Source organism: Eptatretus burgeri, chromosome 12 (assembly GCF_056783735.1).
Source record: "Eptatretus burgeri isolate ZD-2024b chromosome 12, Ebu_testis_v1, whole genome shotgun sequence".
Lineage (NCBI taxonomy): Eukaryota > Metazoa > Chordata > Myxini > Myxiniformes > Myxinidae > Eptatretus > Eptatretus burgeri.
Window position 1 is genome coordinate 40,556,132 of NC_140972.1, and position 6,000 is coordinate 40,562,131.

A 6,000-nucleotide genomic window follows, 5' to 3' on the forward strand; every position below is an offset into this window, starting at 1 on the left:
GGTGAGGCCAGAGAGGAAATGGTAGAAGACAGAAAGACCACTGACTTGCCTGCGGTGAGAGAGTGAGAGACCCAAAGACTCAGCTTCATCGTGGAAGATACCAATGCTTCTAAAAGCCTTGATTTCCACAGCGTGAAGCCAAAAAAGGTGTGAGGCAGGAGCACCAGCTCAGCTGGAGAGCAGGGCTCCATCAGGCTATGAATGAAAGCTTTGTATGTGGTAAAGAGCTCAGGTGCACCAACGAAGGACCTTGCATGATGGAGGATGCCCAGTCGGCGACTGGATTTGAAGGACAGCTTGGAAATGTGGCTTTCCCAGGAGAGATCATCGAAGATAGTGAGAGCCAAAAGCTTGAATGAAAGGACTTATTCAAGAGGACTGTTGAGAAAGTAGAATGGGGGAGAGGGGGAAGGGGGAAGGTTCCATACCATCCTTTCAGAGAGACATTGTGAGAGTGTGAGATTTGTCAGGGTTGAAAGACATGTTCAAATGTTGGACCAGCTTGTGATTTTATCCAGATTTGCAGAGTGAAGAGGCTGCTGCTTGCCGATCTGAGGGATGACAGATTGGACGGCAGAGAGTGGAGTCATCAGCAAAGAGATAAAAAGGATTTTCCAGTGAGTCAGAGAGATCTTTGATGAAAAGCAGAAAAAGCACAGGGCCCAGAACACTGCCTTGAGGATCTCCAGCCTGGACAGGAAGAGGGGATGAGAGAACTCCATTAAGTGCCACACGTTGACTGCGACAGGAGAGGAGGTCTGCGAGCCATGAGTGGAGATTGCCTTGGATACCATACGAAGAGAGTTTGGTGAGCAATGCGGGATGCCAGACCATATTGAAAGCACACAATATGTCTCAGGAGATGGCTCTGATCTCATATCTGGCATTGAGGACCTCCATCCATTGTTGGGAAAGCAGAAGCAGCATGTCCAGGGTCGAGTGACCTGGTCTGAATCCAAATTGATGATCGAAAATCAGGCCATCTGATTTTCTGAAAATCTGAGTCGAGGTTTGAAAGCAAGTGCTCCACCTTGCCAGAAGAAAAGGACACCGAGTCCAGGAACAGCTGGGTGTGACTGGATAAATTGGGTACAGAAAGCGATGGGTTTGGGACACAAGATTTTGAAGAAAACACTGAGTTTAGACATTCAGCCTTTTCACGTGCAGTGTCAGATGTGCAGCGTTTTGAGGTAAGGGAATGGATGGAGAGAGAACATACACCAGAAACAGACTTAACCAGATACCTCCAGGATTTGGAGGAGGGATACAGGTTGAGGAGTTGAGACTTGAAATTGAAAAGATATTGCTTACTGGCTCTCCTCAGGGTAGACAGACACATGTTCCGAGCTTTGTGGAAAAAAATGAGATTGCCTTCAGTTGCATTTGCCTTCCATGAGGTGAAGGAAAGTTGTTTTCAGAGAACTGCCTCACCACAACCTTCAATGTACCATTGGTGGGAGGAAGGGTAGGACAACTAAGGACTAAATGGGATAAATCTCTGCATGAGAGAGAGCAAGTTTCTTTGAAAGAATTCCCAGGATGAGTTGATGTCAGAGAGAGTAGAAATGGGAGACCAGTCTAGAAGTTTGATGGCTGCTTGAAGTCCCTGCCAGTCGGCCTGTGTGAAATGCCAGACTCTTCAGTGCTGAGGTGGTTCTCTAATAACAGCGAGATAGATGTCTACTTTAATAAGCATGTGGTCAGATGAACCGATTGGAACAAAAGAAGAACAACAGGCATTTTCTGAGAAATTATTCAAAATCTGATCCAGAAGCGATGGAGTACCATTGGCTGAGATCTGCGTCAGGAAGTTGACAGATTGAGTCAGTCCCAATGAGTCACAGAAATCCTTTGCTGAATTGCCATGGCAGGTGAGAGAGGAACCCACACCCAGCCAACTGGCATGATGACAGTTGAAGTCACCATATATGAGGAAGAGAGAGTTGGGATGAGTGGATAGAAGTTTGTCCATGTTTTTGGTGAGCGAGACATAAATGGACAAATCACTGTTTGGTGGATGGTATAAAACACATGTAAACAAGAGGTGGGAGTGGAGGGGAAGCCAGAACTGGCGATATTCCTTGGGGTGTGGGGGAGAGAGGGCAGTGCAGGGTGAGTGAGGGACAGAGTTTTTGATAAAGAGAGCAACTCCTCCACCAGGACGAGGCTCAGGTTTATTATACTGGAGGAGGGAGTAACCAGGAAGAGAAACTAAGGAGTCAGAGATGTCTTGAAGAAGGAAAGTTTCTGTTATGTAGATTATGTCTGGTTTGTCAGTGGAAACCTGTATGGAGAGGTCAATCAGCTTCGAGCGAAGGTCTTGGATGTTTGAGGTCCACCCTGTTAAGGAAGAGGGAGGGGAGGAGTGTTTGGGTGCAGGGGAGGGTAGGGGGTAGTGTGAGGGAGGAGAGGTGGAGGTAGTGAGAGTTGTTGGCAGTGTGTAGGACATTTCAGAAGAGCTAGGGGAGATAGTCAGATGGAGAGGAGGACAAAGGGCTAGGTGGTGAAGGGATGACTCACAGTGAGGAATAATAAGAGAGGGGGGAAAGGAAAGTAGGAGATTGGAGGAAGTGGGGGAATGAGTTAGAAAGGAGATGGTGTGGGAAGGAGGCAGCTTTGTGGATATGAGTGGGGGCAGCTTTGAGAAGGGGGGAAGAGGGGAGAGATTTGAAGGGGATGGGTGAGGGGGGAGAATCGAAGGAGGAGGATCAGGGGGGAAAATTGAAGGAGAAGGGTGAGGGGGAAGCTTGAAGGGGGAAGAAAGAAGTTTCCTTTGAAGACGGAGGAGGTGGCTGTTTTGAGAGGGAGGCATGAGGGATGCTTTGAGGGAGAGGGGAAACGATGAGAGCAGGCATGGCCATGTGGGAGGAGGGAGGAGGGAGAAGGTGAGGTTGGATGAAGGGAAGGATGAGACTGGATCATGGTATTGTGAAGATGGGAGTGGGCAGGGGTAGGAACAGAAATTGAGGGGTGGGCAGAGGGGGAGGTGTGATGAGATTTGAGTGGGTGGGAAGAGGGGGAGGTAGCTTTGAGAAGGGGAGTGTTGGTGGAGTTAAGAAAGGGAGGGTAAGGGGAGAGATTTGAAGGGGAGTGGTGAGGGTGGAGGAGGGTGAGATGGGATAATGGAGAGAGAAGGGTCAGAGGGATAATTAAGGGAGAAATGTTTGGGGGGAGCTTTTGAGAAAGGTGAGGGGAAGCTTGGGGTGGAAGTCATAATTGCCTTGAAGAGGGAGGAGGTAGCTGAATTGAGATGGAGGGATGACAGGGAAGCTTTGAAAGGGAGCAGAGATGATAGGAGCAGGCAGAGTCATGGGGGAGGAGGGAGGAGGGAGAGGTTGGGAGAGGGGAGGGATGAGACTGGGTCGATATATGGTAAAGCTGGGAGTGGGTGGGAGAAGGAACAAGGTTTAGGGGGGGTGAGAATAGGGGGAGACGTTGGGTTGGAACAGAGGCCACAGATGTTTTAAAAACATACAGTTTGGGATACTAGAGGAGAAGCTGTTATTAAAGCAGAGGGCAATGGAGAGGAGCGAAGAGAGGAGGTAGGATGGGGGGCAAGATGGGAGGAGTAAGGAGGGGGTATAAAATGGGAGGAGTTCAGAGGTAGATTTAATGAGGTGAGATGAATTTGCACTGAAGTTGGTAAGAAAAAAAAAAAAAATGGAAGACAAACATGAATTGCAAAATGGGATTTAAAAAATGTGTTGGTCAGAGATTCGTTTAAATACAATGGAGGATGGGTGGAGTTCAGAAGAATTGAGATAATGAAGCAAGGAAACATTGTAACAGATGGAATTTTTCATCACGGGATGAAAGAAAGGTCGAAAATAACTCAGCTGTTTGAAGAAGTAGAAGAGCACGGCAGAGAAAGGAAGTCCAAACATTTGGAGATACCGGGGGTTTTCTTGGAAGATTGGGGAGGAGGGGGCCAGAGCAAAAGAAGATTTTGAAGAAAAAAAATCATGAGGGTGAGTGGTGAATACCTTCACGATCAAAGTGGGACGAGAAAAGATTTCTGTAGAGGAAGTTACGTGGTTATGTGAGGGAAAGGTGAGAAGAAAAAAAAAATCTTTTAAAAATGATTTGAAGACATGAAACAGAGGATGGAGTTGGGAGGAAATGAGGGAGTGATGGAGGGATAGTGGGGAAAAAGACTGAAGGTGATAAGGAGAAAATAGAACAAACAGATCGTGCACACAGATGGGGAGAAGGGTAGGCCTCAAAGAAACCCGATATGAAAAGACGATGAAAACTCAAACAATTTTCACAAGTTTTAACACAAGACCGAACTACAAACACACAGTAAACACAGAGATAACAAAGTACCAGTAAAAACGCGACAAAAACGACCGGAAAACATATTTGAGAAAGTCGGCAGAGACCCTGAAGAGGAACCACCACCGTCGCTCAAGAACCGGAACCGGAAGGCAAATGTTATTATTATTATTATTATTATTATTATGAAAACAATATTGTTAGGAAATATAGGCTAATTAGTTATGGCTTGTTAGCAGTTATCAGAAGTGGTTTATGAAATAATATCCCACTTCTCATTGAATCCTGAATAATAAATCCCTGTAAGAGCCTAGCTCAGCACACGACATAACACCATCTTACTAGACCTCCATCTTACAAAATCCTTCATCCTGACGCTTAGCGTCTGGCAATCAGCTTGTTGTCTCGGATATCAGATAGTCAGATAGAGTCAGATATATGGGTTATGTTGTTCAATTGACATCAGCAAAGCGACTGGAAAGGTTGAGTGATAGATGCTTGGATGACACGCACGTCTGTAGAGGCCTAGCTGAGCACAAGACGTAATGCCAAATGACGTCCCAGTGAAAAGAGCGTGACAGACAGAGTGACAGGCAGATGGATGGAGAAATCCGGCTACCTTACTATGTGTGTATATGTATGTAGATATATATATATATATATATATATATATATATATATATATATATATATATATATATATATATATATATATATCACAAATACATTAGTAGATGATGGAAAAAAACAAATCAACATTGTATTTGGAATTTTAACCTCCGATCCCAGCATCATAAGCATCATAAGCTACACGATATTAATTCCCACAAGCAATGGGACATCCGAATTGCAAATGACCCTCCCATCTGCATGTGCATTATTTTTTTTTACCACACTGCAAAGCTGCCCGTATGTGATGAAATAAAGGATGAAGTGACGCGCGATCACGTGTCGTGCGGCTCCCACACGGGACAGATAAAACCGAGATGCCGCGCGGTCGGTGGGATTGTCCCCGGGGCAATGTCATTTATGGCGGTGGTTCACTTGGTGCTCGTTGAATGGTGAGAATTGAGAGTATACCGGACTCCGTGCTTATGCTGGCTAATTGCTGATATATTTTGCGGTGATCGACTGCACATGTATTCCTTACTGCACATGTATTCCTTTTGTGTCTGTAGAGACGGCTTCAATCAAGTGAAATAAAGCCTTATACTCTGAAGGTTTTTCTCTCACATTCACTTCACTGTACTTTATGTAAATGACTTATTCTGTCATTTTGAGCAAGACTTTACTCCCAGTTAAATTTATGAAATACTATACTGTAAAGATGAAGTACCTTGCCATACTGCTGTGTCTTAGAAATCATTTCAAGGAGAGCAATATTGAAAATATGCAGTGTATGGCCTCGAGACCCTATGTATGGGTGAGGTACAGTCAATGACATTAATAAAGCCACTTAGTGACATCTTGTAACACTGCCCAAGGACTGAAGTCACAGCCCACTATGTAGTCACTCTGAAGGAGGAAGGGTGTAAATCCACACCTGATATATACCAGCATTAGGCAGAAAGTAATAATGGCAGTGAACCTCTATTCGAAATCAAACAAACATTTTAAAACGAATTATCTTACATATTAACAATACCTTTCATAATCCACATATATTCTCAGGTGGGAATGCAAACTCTTATGACTTATACAGTCAGACCCACATTGACATAAGTT

At 45.0% G+C, this 6,000-nt stretch overlaps 1 protein-coding gene across 1 annotated transcript in view; it reads right to left on the bottom strand.

Annotated features, from left to right (window-relative positions):
- The window catches only part of LOC147015474 (TBC1 domain family member 2B-like), an 82,282-nt gene that overhangs the window by 56,418 nt on the left and 19,864 nt on the right, over window positions 1–6,000 (bottom strand). The window lies entirely within an intron of this gene.